The sequence below is a fragment of the Procambarus clarkii genome, chromosome 28 (assembly GCF_040958095.1).
Source record: "Procambarus clarkii isolate CNS0578487 chromosome 28, FALCON_Pclarkii_2.0, whole genome shotgun sequence".
Lineage (NCBI taxonomy): Eukaryota > Metazoa > Arthropoda > Malacostraca > Decapoda > Cambaridae > Procambarus > Procambarus clarkii.
Window position 1 is genome coordinate 155,001 of NC_091177.1, and position 18,113 is coordinate 173,113.

Consider the following 18,113-nt stretch of genomic DNA (forward strand, 5'->3'; position numbering starts at 1 on the left):
AGCTGCTACCGGCTGCTTCCTTGGGGGTGGAGACCTGGTCGATGACCTGGCCGCAGGGGACAGTAAGCCCCCGAAATCATCTAAAGATAACCACCCCCCACCTTCCCTCTCCTCCACCTTCCTTCTCCCGTGGTGTTACGAAGCATGGAATGGAATATGTGAGTGTGTGTGTGTGTGTGTGTGTGTGTGTGTGTGTGTGTGTGTGTGTGTGTGTGTGTGTGTGTGTGTGTGTAAGTACTCACCTACTTCTGCTTGCGGGGTGTTGAGCTCTGGTTCTTTGGTCCCGCCTCTCAACCGTCAATCAACTGGTGTACAGGTTCCTGAGCCTACTGGGCTCTATCATATCTAAACTTAAAACTGTATGGATGGAGTCTGCCTCCATCACATCACTTCCTAATGCATTCCATTTATTAACTACTCTAACTCAATAAAATCTATTGTCTTTTTGGCTCATTTGGCACTCAAATTCCTACCTGTGTCCCCATAGTGCGTGTGCCCGTTGTGTTAAATAAACTGTCTTTTTCTACCCTATCAGTTCCTTTGAGAATCTTGTATATGGTGATCATGTCTCCCCCTAACTCGCCTGCCTTCCAGCGACGTGAGGTTTATTTCCCGTAGTCTCTCCTCATAGCTCATGCCCCTCAGTTCGGGCAGTAGTCTGGTGGCAAACCTCGGAACCTTCTCCAATTTAGTTTTATGCTTGATGAGATATGGACGCTATGCTGGAGCTGCATACTCCAGGATTGATCTGTAATACGTGGTATACAAGGTAATGAATGAATGACACGAGTTTCTAAAGACCGTTCTTATGTTGGCCAACCTGGCATATGCCGCTGATGTTATCCTCTAGATGTAGGCTTCAGGGGGACTGGTCTGGCGTGATATCAACCTTTCCCCCCAGGTTTTTCTCTCTGATTCTAGAAGATTGATGTTCCTGTGTGTGTGTGTGTGTGTGTGTGTGTGTGTGTGTGTGTGTGTGTGTGGGTGTGTGTGTGTGTGGCCTCGACAGCTACCATTTCCATTCAGTATTTTGTACGTCATTATCATGTTTGCCTTGTTTCTCCTTCCAGTGCGGTGAAGTCCAGTTCCCTCAGCCTCTCTTCGTAGCTCAGGAACGAGTATAGTTACAAGGGATCTTTTTCAAGTTGTGTGTTCCTATCGGAAGGGGGACAGCAGACCCAAGAATGCGTCCCACATCAGTTGCATTTAGCGTTTCGAAGACTCCTTTTTCCTCAAAGTGCTACAGAAGACAAGGACGCCGGCAAGATTGGCGGTTGCTGTCGACTGCTGTTCTGTGCCTCTGGCGTTAGGATTTGGAGTTGAGACTTCTCCCAAGACTTGCCCTTTTTTGGAGTGAAAAGAAGCCTCCTCTTTAACTTTTTCAGTTTTAGAGTGATAATGTCCTCAAGAAAAGTGTCCCTCTGGTACAGGGTCCTCAAGAACACTATATTGTCCTCAGTGAACAGAACAGTGTCCCTTAAGTACAGTGTATTTCCAAGAGTCCTCAGGAACGTTGCTTTCAGTGAGCTTAGTCACGGATAACATTTGCGAATTCTTGTGTGTGTAAATATCTGGAAATTTGTGAGTTTAAAACGTGTTTTGAGTTACTCAAAACGTTATGAGTTATGGAGGCAGACATTTCTTAATGTTGATAACCTCCTGTATGAATTAAGACATGATGTTTTGCCGTTTGTGTTCGTGGTTTCTTTTAATATTTATGGCGCCGCTCTGTGAGGTAGGTTTGTTGTTCTGAATGTTAGAGTCTTTTTTGCAAGCTTTGTGAAATTTGCTGGAAATTATTATGGTGTGGAGGCCGGTGTAATGTTGGTTGTTGATGTGGTAGTGTATGTTGTTGTGGTGGTTGGTGTGGGCGTGGAGGCTGGTGCAATTGTGGTGGCGGCCAGTGTGGCGGCGGTGGCCGGTGGGTAGTGTGGCGAGGTCCACTACTGCCTCTCCCGCCCCTCACCCTCTCGAACACCACCTTCCTCCCCCCCCCCCCCCCCTCTCTCCTTTCCCCCGGTCCTTCCTACTCTCCCCCACACCTTCTACCCCCCCCCCTCTTTCCTTCCCATCTCCACCGTCCCCGACTAGCCCCCTTCCCCCCCCCTTGCCGTCCGCTCCTCCTTCCCTTCCCCTCATCCTGCTCCCCATCGCCCCTCCACAACGAAAATCAATATATTACAGCAAGCGGTCAGAACCCAGCCTCCCTCGACTCCAATGTCCCCTCCCACAATCACCTACACTCCACTCCCCCTCCATTGTGTCCCTCTCTCTGCCTCCCTCCCACCCCCTCTCCCTCCTTCCCTGTCGCTCCCTCCCTCTTTCTCCTTCCTTCTCCCTCCTTCCCTGTCCCTCCTTCCCTGTCCCTCCTTCCCTGTCCCTCCTTTCTTCCTCCTTCCCTGTCCCTCCTTTCTCCCTCCTTCTCTCTCTCTCCCCTCTCTCTTGCTGTCTCTCACTCTGTCCGCTATGCTAAGTTGTTATTCTACATCAGCTCATCTGAAGTTTGTCCCTAGAAATTGATCAACTAAATGAGCCTATTGTTATTTTTTTCCTTACAGAAGGAAGATACTTTATTTAATGTTAAGTAACAATAAAGTAAGCTGGAGCCACCTGTGTGCCAGAGCGTTCCTATAGCCAGTTCAATGGATTTCACACGTATTGAGAGAGAGATCTTGATAAACATGTACAAGTTAGCTTAGGAATGAATTATCGCTGATGCAGTGATGTTCTGAAGAATTGCCGCCAAAACGATAGTTGAGCGCCTTGTGTTGTGGTTGCCAACTTCTGGTTGTCTACGTGGTTGGGTCAGGTGGAGAACTTTAAGTATGTTGGCCTTGTGCAAGAATGTACGACAGACGATGATTATTTTCAGATCGTGGAGGTGTCCGAGAGTGTCGCAGCGCTCTGCGTGTACCGAGGGAGGTGACAACGGTAGAGTTAGTGCGGGGTGACAACAGTGAAGTGACATAACGGTGAAGTTAGTGTGGGGTGACAACTGGAAGGTGACACAAGGGTAGAGTTAGTGTGGGGGGTGAAAACAGGGACGTGACACAACGAAAGTGTTAGTGTGGGGTGACAAAAGGAAGGTGACACAACGACAGTGTTAGTGTGGGGTGACAACAGGGAGGTGACACAACGATAGTGTTAGTGTGGGGGTGACAACGGACATACAGAATGGTGACAAGAGCTCTGTTGTTCAAACCCGTTAAGCTTGCATGGTTCTTCGTCCTGTCCAAGAGTGGGATAAATGACGGGAGGACGGGGTAGACGGGAGAGTACTGGTGCATACTCAAGATGGCAACCGAGTGTTGACCAGACCACACACTAGAAGGTGAAGAGACGACGACAATGTTTCGGTCCGTCCTGGACCATTCTCAAGTCGATTGTGACTAACCGACTTGGGCTTCGTATTAGCTTTTGCAACCTCTGTTATGGTGAAGAGGCGGGATGGGACTTGTATATACATTGTATATACAGTCTAGTGTAGTTGGTTGTCACCGTGATATATATGTGCTTCAACCTACAGTTTAGACCTATTGTGCATGACCCTCTGTCCTACGTGACAGTGAATAACCAGCATTATCCTCACTTTAATACGACTTAATTGAAATCCTCAGATTAGGAAAAATTGTAATTAATTGTTGTCAATAAAGATGTTAATACTTTATCTCCCTTGTTTGGTGTGTGTGTGTGTGTGTGTGTGTGTGTGTGTGTGTGTGTGTGTGTGTGTGTGTGTGTGTGTGTGTGTGTGTGTGTGTGTTCCCGCCATATAATTAAACTTTCTTCAGTGTTTCACTTCCATCTATCTCCTGTTATCCTTCCTCTCCCTCCTCCCTACATCCTGTCCTCTCCCTCTCCACCCCTTCTCCTTCTCTTCGTCGCTGAGCCGTCCTCTGCGAGATCCCAGCCATCAGATCTATCAGGTCTCAGCTTCCCGAACTTACACGAAATTAATACTCGCCTCCGGAAGCGGGCCCGGGGTCTTGCAAGGCGTCCTTACCTCTCCTTCACAAAGTTAAGACAAGTACCTGGTTATTGCCCGTGACTCGGGGTTCTCAGGACCTCTGGCCACGACTTTACCTCTTATTCTACCCGCCAAACACACTCCGAAACTACGACGTTGGTACAACGTTCGAACCAGTTTTAACACTTCCTAACCAGTTATAACAACCAATATAGCAAGTTGTAACAACGTTCTCATACGTCATAAACACGTTAAGCCAAGATGTAACAACTTTATTACAAGTTGTAACAAGCGGAAAATAGAGACAGTTACGGTTTGTGTTTCCAGGGTACACTCCCCGGCGGCTGCTCAGAGGCCAAAATTCATCACTAATTTACTCAACCAATTACGAAACCTGTTCGTCTCTCTTCAAGTTTGGTGGATTTGTTTATATTAATGCGTGATTGATTTAATAAATAAACACAGAAATCACAATAGCGTGATATACCAAATGAAAAAATCCACAAGGGCATTTGTGGCGCAGTAGACTAAGGCTGGGACAATCCCAGATGTAGGTTCGAACCCCTCATCACGGCCCTTATGGATTTGTTCATTGATTAATGAATGTTTACATGCTTAAGGAAAGATGTACGGGTCTCGTAATTGGATATGTAATGCTTTATTAAATCCTGGCCCAGTACTACTCAAAATGCTTTCGTATTTAACTGATCTTAATGTGTTTATGAGAATTAATAAGAGGTAATTAATAAGAGGAGAATTAATAAGAGGTTTTGTTGTATATTGAGGAAAATGTTTGTCTTACTTCGTGGTCTGGTCTTCGCCTGGTCTTACTTCGTGGTCTTAGCGCCTGGTCTTAAGGCATGAATGTTTCTAGTGCCTGGCCTTAGCGTCAGGTCACATTGAATGGTCTTTCTGATTAGTCTTGGTTTCCTATCTTAGTGATATGGACCAGTCTTAGCGTCTGGTCTTAGCTCCTGGTCTTAGTGCAAGGTCTTAATGCACGCTCTTCGTGCCGAAATCATTACAATCAATCCATCCCACAATCAATAACGCCAACAAATACCGAACTATGGTTTAATACCTTCGATAAATAAATGGTTCTTCTTTACATGATCACGAAGCAATACTTATCCTTTCCACCTTGAATTTTATGTTCATTCAGATACCCTCTCAGACTTAAAAATCCCACCCACCTGCACTCCATCCCACCTGCACTCCCACCTGCACTCCATTCCACTTATTCCCCACCTCCCCCTTACTCACCACATAAGCACACACCCCTTTCCCCCTCCCCCTAACAACCACCCCACGCCCCCCCACAACCACCCCACGCCCCCACAACCACCCCACGCGCCCCCCCCTCAACCACCCCACGACCCCCCTCAACCACCCCACGCCCCTCCCCCTCAACCACCCCCCGCCCCCCCCTCAACCACCCCACGCCCCCACCCCTCAACCACCCCACGCCCCCCACAACCACCTGCCCACTTTCCCCTCCCTTGCCCTCAATAATCACACCAGACAAAAATAATAACGCAATATTAATTACAATAATTGTAATAATTAGTTTAGTGATAATTCCGTGCCGGGAGGCATGGAGAGAGCGAGAGGGAGGTTTGGAGACGCCCTGGAAATTCAACGCGGCAATCTAATAGGAATGTAATAAGGACCAAGGGAGACCTCATTGAAATCCACTCAGAGGTTTGCCCTGTTCCTCTCCCAAGTTGCCGAGACCCTGTCAAGTTTGGATATCAAAGGCTCTCTAGAATGGTGTCGACTACCTGCGTGTGTGTGTGTGTGGAGGAGAGAGAGAGAGAGAGAGAGAGAGAGAGAGAGAGAGAGAGAGAGAGAGAGAGAGAGAGAGAGAGGGAGGGAGGGTGATTAGGTAGTGGTATATAGAGAGGAAGAAGGTAGAGAGTAGAGGGTAAGAGAGATGTATATTGTAAACTGGAAAGGTTTACTTGCGAACAATGGAAGAGGAGGATGGAAGATGGGTGGCTGGTGGTGGAGATACAGAGGGAGAGGATAACTATTTGATGTTCACAAAGAAAGGTGGATTGAAAGAACATATTTAAAGATGAATGAAACAGAGAGAGAAGGTAGGTATGCCATCCCTTTTATCCCTATACAAGTGAGGATAGAAGGGATGGCATAGTTGGTGTAGCGATAGTCTAGGAAGAGAGACAATGCAAGTGTAAATGACTTAACTGCCTGACTGACTGTCTAATATTGGCCTCACTATCTGACTGGTTCACTCCTTGACTGAATGGTTAACTGCCTGACTGGCTAACTGCCTTAAAGGCCAAGCACCGTGGAAGTGACATATTCAATGCTGGTAAACCCCAAAAAGACGTATGTTTTTCCGTGGGGTTTATAATATATTAATTGTAACAATAATAATAATAATACCTATTGAACAATCCAAAGCATTAAGACAGCAATAAACCAAAATAAAACTAAAAAAAAAGATGAATTAAGCAAAATGAAGAAAAGCGAAAATGAATAATATAAATAATAAAAAACATGAATGAACCCATTACGAATATAATAACATTTAGTAATATTAAGACAATAACAAACTAATATTAGAATACAATACTAACACTTAACATCAGTTAATAAATGTTAATAAATTATCATTTAATATTATTAATATATTAAGAATATCGTTTTGAGCATTAATAACATTGGCGAACATTTTTTCACATCTTCTGCTGTCTTAACACCTGACTTGCTTGTAATTAATCTTGAGAGCTGATTAAAAAATAAAACAGATTTTAGCATGTAACGTAAAGTTTTTGTTTTATGGCATTTTGCATATTTTTTCATGCTGCGGCATTTTGTATTTGTTCTATAACATACTGAGCCGGTCGGCCGAGCGGACAGCACGCTGGACTTGTGATCCTGTGGCCCTGGGTTCGATCCCAGGCGCCGGCGAGAAACAATGGGCAGAGATTCTTTCACCCTATGCCCCTGTTACCTAGCAGTAAAATAGGTACCTGGGTGTTAGTTAGCTGTCACGGGCTGCTTCCTGGGGGTGGAGGCCTGGTCGAAGACCGGGCCGCGGGGACACTAAAGCCCCGAAATCATCTCAAGATAACCTCAAGATAAGATACTCGAGGTTGGTATGCTGTAGAATAAATGTATCAATATACATACACGAAAGTTATGTATGTTATAACCATAATCGGGAAGTTATGTGGTGAAAGTTATATGGTGACTATATTATAACTTCCCTTTTTCCTATTTCAAATAATGGTTAATGCTAGAAGAAATTATCTGAAAAGCCCAGCTGTATTTTGTTAAATTTGTAGACGCTTCTCCGTTACCAATCTACGGAAGAATATTAGTGATTTGGGAAAGGAGATGTACTTGGCATATTCCCGAGTTAGACTTGGAGACCAGGGGCCAGATTCACGAAAGCACTTACGCAAGCACTTACGAACGTGTACATCTTTCGTCAATCTTTGACGGCTTTGGTTACATTTATTAAACAGTTTACAAGCATGAAAACTTCCCATTCAACTGTTGTTATTGTTATAAACAGCCTCCTGGTGCTTCGGAGCTCATTAACTGTTTAATAATTGTAAACAAAGCCGCCAAAGATTGAGAAAAGATGTACAGGTTCGTAAGTGCTTGAGTAAGTGCTTTTGTGAATCTGGCCCCAGGACAGGTCTCAGGCTCTACATCAAGTATGCAATCCTGGTGCTAAAAATTTACGACACCGGACTAAGGGAAAGCGAGAAAAACTGACATTTGGCATTCCAGTGGTACGGCGTGAACAGAAAAATCATGTAAACGACTGCTATTTGTGTCAACTCAAAACTACAGGTTACAATAAAAAATAAAAGGAAATAAAATAACCAACCGCGGCTTGGATCCATCTGTTCGCCAAGAGCCCTATTCAGATGAGGTAGATGTGACAGTTTTTAAAGAAACGCTTTAATTGAGGACGAGGAGATTATGGCAGGTGATATTTTCCAACATTAATCGGAGGTGGTTTTTGAAGAACGTGGTTTAACTACGAGACCTCAGTGCTTCAATCACGCCGAATTGAATGAGAGAGATTTAAGCCTTTCTCAAGAGGCAACAGTATTGCTAGCTTCCAGACTGAATACCCACCTTCTCCCCCCCCCCCCCCAAACAAAAATTACTCCAATACGGCGCAAAATTAATGTGTTATCGCAACAGAGAAAACAATCTATTACAATACTTTAGAGTTGAGAATGATTTAGCTTGTCATGATGTGTCAGTTCTATTAATTACAATGGTATAGCACTTTATGATACTGAGATACTGCATAATATTGCTCTGTATTTACACGTGACATAAAGCATAGAAGTAAAGTTGTGGGACAGCCGTTGATAAAAAAAAATAACATTTAGCTAAAGCTGTTTACATAAATAATATATTATATTTGTACACATCACGAGCTTAGATATATAAAGCACAAATACAAAAATAACGCACAGTATGATATCATATGGAAAGAACACGATATATTTCCATATAAGAACACACAGTATAAGCGCAAATATAAAAAACGCTCAATATATGCATGTATACAAGGAACAATTAATATATGCATGTATATACATAACGTACAGTATTACCATATACATAACGCACAAAAAAAAGAATATATGTATGGAAAGCAAAATGTAAACATGTAAAGAATGCGGATAAAATATAAGCATATATAATATATAAAGAAGGTTCAGTATAAGCACATACAAACGTACAGTATAAGTTCAGATATATGGAACACATAGTATAAGCGTATTTGTAAAAGTGCACAATGGAAGCGTTCATATATACAAGAACACTGAGAACAGGTTTACATAAAGTAAACTATATATGTATGAATGTATCAGAGCTATATAAAACAGTGTTAAGTCTAGTAATGTTTTCTGACCGTAATAATCATTATTTAAGTCTGCGGGGTTTACCCTCCATAGTTCAGTAACTAACGCTCGCGCACACAAACACATGCACGTATGCGTGCGGACACACACACACACACACACACACACACACACACACACACACACACACACACACACACACACACACACACACACACACACACACACACACACATACACACACATACACACACAAATCTCCTCTCTTAAGCACTAGAACTCATCCAAATATAGTGTCCAATGAATCAATGAATTAAAAAAATCACAGCGTTGCATCAAAGTCACCAAATAAAAAATAGCGTTATGGCTACGTTGTGTTGTGTGCGTATACAGCATGTTGGGAGACAGCGAGAGAGAGAGAGAGACCCAGGCCCCGCTGAAAACCTAATCTATACCTATGTGAGAGATTGGGTCTGTCTTTTCAAAGTAGGTGGCAAGAGGCTTAGAATTAGCGCCTCGCGAGACTTTGCAGGATAAATCGTCTGCGTTCCGCGCAGTTCATAGGGTGGTTGTGGTCGAACTCCTTGCCTCTATGAAGAGAAATAGCAAATTATACCAATTCCAAGTTCACTAAATAACAAAAAATCCATCTTTACTAAGTTTAAACTGTTGTATATTAGGATGGATGGTGGTGAAGTTAGTTCTGGGAAAATGTTAACATTTGAAAATGAAGACCGGAATTCATTGCACATTTATATTTTCAAAGAATTAATTTGTATGGATTGATAAGTATAAGTATCAAAGCCTGTAAACAAATTTACAAAAAACAAGTCCCCTCTGCAAATTACCATATATTTAGGACCAACATTCTCTTAACATTCCCTTTCCCATTCCCTAAGGGGCCTCGTAGCCTGGTGGATAGTGCGCAGGACTCGTAATTCTGTGGCGCGGGTTCGATTCCCGCACGAGGCAGAAACAAATGGGCAAAGTTTCTTTCACCCTGAATGCCCCTAGCAGTAAATAGGTACCTTGGTGTTAGTCAGCTGTCACGGGCTGCTTCCTGGGGGTGGAGGCCTGGTCGAGGACCGGGCCGCGGGGACACTAAAGCCCCGAAATCATCTCAAGATAACCTCAAGATAAGATAACATATCGCAAACTATTCGAGACTCCATATTCAGATTGTTATTGTTTGTAAATGTCATGTTATTTTGGTGTTATTTCTCCTGATACCACCAAGCTGTTAACCTCAGCTGGTATTACCCGGGCACACGATTACGTAAGAAATGTAGTGTTTTTCTTCTCTCTACCCTGGAAACACAAACCGTAACTGACCCTATTTTCCGCTTGTTACAACTTGTAATAAAGTTGTTACATCTTGGCTTAACGTGTTTTTGACGTATTAGAACGTTGTTACAACTTGTTATATTGGTTCTTATAACTGGTTAGGTGTTATATCTTGTTCGAACGTTGTAGCAACGTCGTAGTTTCGCTGTGTGTTTGGCGGGTAGAAGCGTCAGCACGTAGGTGAACGCACCTAACCTTCCCGGAGCCGATAATCATTAGGACCGAGACGCGTCAATGGTTTGATTTGTTAAATTCCCTAAATCACAGCAATTTTTACACTGGCGGGTCGATAGCGTGAAAAATGTTGCGTGTTCAGTAAGAGGAAGCCGAAGGCGGGCTTCTTGATTTTAATGACACTTGGCAACACTGCCTCCAGGTGACGTTAGCAATTATTGGTTTAAGAAAATGTTGCCACCTTCCTTAACTGTGTGTGTGTGTGTGTGTGTGTGTGTGTGTGTGTGTGTGTGTGTGTGTGTGTGTGTGTGTTTTTACCTGTGTGGAGGGATGCACTGTTGCTCCTGGGCTGTGTGTGTGTCTGTGTGTACTCACCTAGTTGTGAGTACAACTAGGTGGGTACCCACTGTGTGTGTGCCTGTGTGTGTGTGTGTGTTTGCCTATTTATGTCTGCACTTCCAATTTTCAGCTAATAGACTCTTTTCATATATATATATATATATATATATATATATATATATATATATATATATATATATATATATATATATATATATATATATATATTCTTTGGACAACACCCACCAGTGGGACTCGAACCCAGAAAGCACAACTACCTTCCAGTAGCTGGCATAACTAGTATGCTTTAACCCACTACGCCATCAGACCTTACAAAAGAAGTAGATAGTTCGAGATATATATCTCAAACATCTCCACCTCCCGAAGGCACCAGATGAGTGAGGGGTCAGTCTGCATTTTTCGTCAAGCCACTGTCAATGTGAGAGAACTCGTGTCCAGCTTATAAGCCTATACTTGCATAAACCACAAGTGAAGATTAACAATCTTTGGACAACACCCACCAGTGGGACTCGAACCCAGAAAGCACAACTACCTTCCAGTAGCTGGCATAACTAGTATGCTTTAACCCACTACGCCATCAGACCTTACAAAAGAAGTAGATAGTTCGAGATATATATCTCAAACATCTCCACCTCCCGAAGGCACCAGATGAGTGAGGGGTCAGTCTGCATTTTTCGTCAAGCCACTGTCAATGTGAGAGAACTCGTGTCCAGCTTATAAGCCTATACTTGCATAAACCACAAGTGAAGATTAACAATCTTTGGACAACACCCACCAGTGGGACTCGAACCCAGAAAGCACAACTACCTTCCAGTAGCTGGCATAACTAGTATGCTTTAACCCACTACGCCATCAGACCTTACAAAAGAAGTAGATAGTTCGAGATATATATCTCAAACATCTCCAACTCCCGAAGGCACCAGATGAGTGAGGGGTCAGTCTGCATTTTTCGTCAAGCCACTGTCAATGTGAGAGAACTCGTGTCCAGCTTATAAGCCTATACTTGCATAAACCACAAGTGAAGATTAACAATCTTTGGACAACACCCACCAGTGGGACTCGAACCCAGAAAGCACAACTACCTTCCAGTAGCTGGCATAACTAGTATGCTTTAACCCACTACGCCATCAGACCTTACAAAAGAAGTAGATAGTTCGAGATATATATCTCAAACATCTCCACCTCCCGAAGGCACCAGATGAGTGAGGGGTCAGTCTGCATTTTTCGTCAAGCCACTGTCAATGTGAGAGAACTCGTGTCCAGCTTATAAGCCTATACTTGCATAAACCACAAGTGAAGATTAACAATCTTTGGACAACACCCACCAGTGGGACTCGAACCCAGAAAGCACAACTACCTTCCAGTACTATATACACACACTCGAACTATCTACTTCTTTTGTAAGGTCTGATGGCGTAGTGGGTTAAAGCATACTAGTTATGCCAGCTACTGGAAGGTAGTTGTGCTTTCTGGGTTCGAGTCCCACTGGTGGGTGTTGTCCAAAGATTGTTAATCTTCACTTGTGGTTTATGCAAGTATAGGCTTATAAGCTGGACACGAGTTCTCTCACATTGACAGTGGCTTGACGAAAAATGCAGACTGACCCCTCACTCATCTGGTGCCTTCGGGAGGTGGAGATGTTTGAGATATATATCTCGAACTATCTACTTCTTTTGTAAGGTCTGATGGCGTAGTGGATTAAAGCATACTAGTTATGCCAGCTACTGGAAGGTAGTTGTGCTTTCTGGGTTCGAGTCCCACTGGTGGGTGTTGTCCAAAGATTGTTAATCTTCACTTGTGGTTTATGCAAGTATAGGCTTATATATATATATATATATATATATATATATATATATATATATATATATATATATATATATATATATATATATATAAAATAAAGAGAGAGAGTATGAACCACCTGAGAAAACCGTATTCAAGTTGTTTACGAATATGAAGATTCTCTCCGTTAATCCCATTATTAATCTTTGAGACGTTAAGTGTTAAATCCCAGTATAGACGTCCCCCGTGTCCCCGGAGTAATGAAGTCCGATCTTGGCCAGTTTAGCTTAGTATATCTTGCAGAAAGTCTTATCTAACTTTGGGGGTCACTCTTTTTTACTTTTTTCGTAACGGACAATTTCCGCATAAACTTTTTGAGCGTGATGTCTGAGGAATCAATAAGGAAACTTTGTCAAATAATTTGATAAGACAAAAGCTAGCGTTAATAAATTTCTATATCCATACAGGCAAAAATTTTTATTGATAAATGTCAAGTTCCATGAAAGACAACCCCACGTACAGTTCCATGAACGACAACCCCCCACGTACAGTTCCATGAACGACAACCCCACGTACAGTTCCACGAACGACAACCCCACGTACAGTTCCATGAAAGACAACCCCGCGGACATCATCATCACAGACCACATCATGTACTAGAATATAACGAGCTATAAGACACTAAGGACGATAACATCACGGACAATACACAAGGAAATCATACTAAAAGTGATATATTATCGTCCCTGACCCACAACATCATGGACGATAACGTCACGGACTCCATCATCATGAACTATATCATCCAGGAAGATAACATTAAGGACAACATCGTGAACTAAAACATCAAGGACGATAACATCACGGACTACAAAGGGAAATTCATTTCATGGGGGAGCGCGAGGCAGCAGTGGCCAGCATCCATCACCACAAGTAATGTCCCGACAAATTACACTGCTCCGGGTGGCCTTCCAGGACTTGCCTCCTGGAAAGACGGTCCTGGAAGATGTGGTGTGGCTAGTCGGACTGATCCGGGAGACCTTACTGGACTTGCCTCCTGGAAAGACAGTCCTGGAAGATGTGGTGTGGCTAGTCGGACTGATCCGGGAGATCTTACTGGACTTGCCCTCTGGAAAGACTCGCGCCGAACTCCTATAGGCACTTGATGGAACAATTAACGCCTTGTTCCATGATGTCTGAACTGCGTTGTCCCGTTTACAGTCGTGCGCTTCCTTGTACATTGTCTTGATTTTCTGAACGATGTAAGTCTTCCTTTTCAATGTATTTCTGAGTCACTTGTCCCTCGATTAAATGCTTGGCGGATGCAATGGCCTTGAAGTCTTCTTAATGACCTTGTTATTCTCGTGTTGACATCTTGAGAGATATTTATAGGACCTTTCAAATATCCTGCTAAATAATCTTCACAACTTGGTGCCTTCTTTTGATAATTACTGACTCCGGGTGCTCTTTCATGACGTGCCTCTGGAAACACAGTCCTGGAAGATGTGGAGTGGCCAGTCGAACTTCTTCTCAAGGTGGCCTTCAAGGACCTGCGTTAAAAAAAAAAGGGTCATGCAAAATGAAGTGTTGTAACTCGACTTATGGAAAGACGACCCAGCAACATGTGTTGTACCCAGTCTTACTTGTGGACATTGGAAGACTTGATGAATAGTGTTTTAAACACCCTGGAATATGTAGCTGCACCTTCTCTTTGTTACCTTGTGGCTCCTTGCCTGCCTTTGGGTCTACCTGGTCACTCTGCACTCCAGAACACCCACAAACACTCGTCACTCCTTCACTTACCGAATTCTTTCCTTTTCTTAAGTCCTGTTGACATACTTTATCACTACTGGAGACTGAAATCTCATGGACACTCAGTTTTAGTTTAATGATATTATGCTTAACAACACTCCTTTGAACATTCTTCTTTGTTTTAATTTGTTTTCCCTTTATGTTCAAAATTATTCTCTCAATGCAGGCGATGAGTCACAATAACGTGGCTAAAGTAAGTTGACCAGACCACACACTAGAAGGTGAAGGGACGACGACGTTTCGGTCCGTCCTGGACCATTCTCAAGTCGATTGAGAATGGTCCAGGACGGACCGAAACGTCGTCGTCCCTTCACCTTCTAGTGTTTGTTCTGGTCTACTCTCTCAATCCTATTGACATATCGTCTCCGCTATAAGAAAACTACTTCATGTAAACTAAGTAGCCATCTGTCTCTTCTCTGAAGACACCGTGATCTTCGTCAGTCCTATAGACATGCCCCAACTTTTCCCTGCAAGAACATCTAGATCTCCACGGATTCTCTGGACACCACCACCACCTTACCCCTCCAAGGACACCCTGCTCGCAGTATTGGTTGTGGACATTCCTCACGGTGTCCTACCCACCCCTGCCTTCTCTCCCCATACCCGCTGGACAGATCCATTTGTCATCTTGATAAACGACCCGCACCGCCACTCTGCCTCAGATTTTCCTTCTATTCCCCGAAACCCCCTTGGCAATCTTGCGGTCCCTCCTTGCTGGCACTAGGAAGATGTGGCACTGGAGGTGTCTTAAGAGTGTGGTCGCTAGTCATATCACTAAGGAAGGTTATACTTGGAACGCTTCCCTCAATATCAGCCTCCATAGTAGAGGAAGTACCAGGGGCCGGTGGCGCAAGATGCAAGTGACATCACGGGAATGGAAATATAGAAATAAAACTGACAATATGACATTAAACAATTGAACAAATTCTCTCAGGAAAGAGCTGGCCAAGATACGACGGAGGTAAGGTAATTATCAAGAGAAAGCACTAAACCATTACATCACTTGGAATATGGGGATAAAGAACAAATCCACAAGGGCCGTGACGAGGATTCGAACCTACGTCCGAGAGCATCTCAGACGCTGCCTTAATCGACTGAGCTTCGACATGGTATAGGAAGTGCAACCAGAAATTCTACTGAATTTACTTGGATCCTGCAGCCTCTCCGAGACACAAACCGAAAAGTAAGGGCGAAGAGGTAGAACGGCCTATTGACATAGCTCGAGTACATGAGGGAATTGTGTCAAATTCTGGTTTGTGTTAATAGTGTGGTGTAGGGCATTCTTCTTGCAATTTAATTTCCATCTTATCTATTGTCACATTTCGTGGCATTTCGACGAAATGGCGTGGGCATTTCGACGCCCCAAGAAATGAGACCGTTGCTCTGCTGACCATACCAAAGACAGACTGTGTAGACGATGAGTCACAATAACGTGGCTGAAGTTATGATGACAAAACCACACGTCAGAAGATGGAGAAACGACGACGTTTCGGTCCGTCCTGGATCATTATCAAATCGTGTGTGGAGAAACGATGGCCGAAACATCGTCGCTTCTCCATCTTCCGACGGGTGGTTTGGTCATCTTTATGCAGACTGCACTAGATGATGATGCGCAAGGCGGCTGTTTGGTCTAGAGAGAGATTGTTTACAAGAAAACATGGGCGTCTTGATGGAGAGGTCACACTAACGACGTCACGTTAAGGAGAGGTCACGCTGAGGGTAAGCCAGGCTAAGGAGTTGACGCGCTAAGGAAAAGTCACACCAGGGAGAGGTGACATCAAGGGGGAGTCACACTAAGGGAAAGTCATGCTAAGGGCAGGTCACACTAAGCAGAGACCAGGATAATAAGAGTCGGACAAAATACAGGTCACTTAAAGAGGGGTCTGATTATTTCCTTTTGATCTGCCAGTAATGACAAATCAAAATAAATTGGAAAGTTTAATGGCATTCATCCCAAATCCTTATCCAGACCCCTTCCAAGTGTTATATAATCGTAATAGCTTGGCGCTTTCCTCTGATAGCTCCCTTCCCTTCCTCCTGCACCTCACCATGGGAGGTAGGGGACAGTCTCCCCCTGTACCTCACCATGGGAGGTAGGGGACAGTCTCCCCCTGCACCTCACCATGGGAGGTAGGGGACAGTCTCCCCCTGCACCTCACCATGGGAGGTAGGGGACAATCTCCCGCTGCACCTCACCATGGGAGGTAGGGGGACAGTTTTCCCCTGCACCTCACCGTGGGAGGTAGGGGGACAGTCTCCCCCTGCACCTCACCATGGGAGGTAGGGGGACAGTCTCCCCCTGCACCTCACCAATCACTCACCGTCTGGGCATTTAAACAACAAAGTGAATAATGACCAAGGGATAATCATTATAAATCCCATGTCATCGTATTTTAGAAGTAATGCTTATGTTGTATTAATCACTAAGGGGTAAAAGGGAGGGTGAGTAGTGGGGGGGGGGCACCTTCCCCTCGTACCTCACCCCATCCACCCACACACCCCCTACCCCTTCTTTCCCCTTCACTAACCCCTACATCCCCCCTGTTCCCTTCCCTTCACTACTTCAACCATACCCCTCGTTTCCTTACATCACTAACCCCCCCCCCCCCTCTCTATGCTCTTCACCCCTTCCCCACCACTTGCCACCCACCACCCCCTACCTCACCCCCACCACCCCCTACCTCACCCCCACCTCTTTCCCTCGACCTTTTATGGTGCGTAAAAATATAGAATAGCCGTAACCCCATTATCATAAACTGCGACCGTCCCCACCGCCCATCTTGCTGGCAAATGTTGGCGCACGACATAAAAACGCCGCCAATATATCACGAGCTTCGATTTATCTCAACTTGGGTGAGGGGTAGGGGGGTTGTGGGGGTTAGGACTGACCCCCCCACCTCCCATCCATTCCTCTCCCTACCTACAACATCCTCCCCATCCAACGACCCCTGTCCTTTCTCTACCGTACCCCCCTCTCTTCCCCCATTCTATACATGCTCCCTCTCTTCTAACCATTCCTCCCCCCCATTTTCCCCCACCCTCTGGTTTTCCCCTCCTCTACCCCCCCTCTGATCTGCCCCCTAACTTTCCCTCCTACAAAATGGTCAAGGGGCGTGAGGGGGCGGGCAGGGAGCCCTTGTCGTCTGGGTCTCCACGATCCACCAAATTCCAACCCATTTTGCCATTTTTTTTATAAATTTTAATTTTATTTTTCACTTTATATATATATATATATATAAAATAACGCGCCTAATAACCAGAACAGCAGTACTTGGTCTAGTATGCAAGGTCAGATTTGCCTAACTGGCCGGATGATTTTTGTTATTTGTAAGTATTTCTTTCCAGATAAGTACTTTACTTACCATTATATTAGGAACACGAATTACTGACTTAGGTTATGTTAGGTTATGTTAAGTTAGATTTGATCAAATTTCTATGTTTTGAATCAAAGTAAAACATATAATTAAAATCATATGAAATGTAATGGAAAGCTGTATTTAGCTGAAAGCTAAAGAGAAAGCCATACGAAGAAATATTTGAGAAGTTAAATATTTCAGAAAAACTCGGCTTCTTATTCACCATTCCACGAATATTGATAATATTCTTAGCAGCAGGTGATCGTAAACTGATAAAATCACAATAGCAAAAAACTAAGTGGCCCACACTAGTTTGACACAGCTCGTGTTCGGTTTCTAATTGTCAGGCCTGCTAGTTTAGCAGAGTTCTCTTCCAAAGAACGTAACCTACAACAGTTGCACAATTCTCAATTGCCTATTTGCTATAGGATAAAAAAAAGAATCATTTGTAGAAAA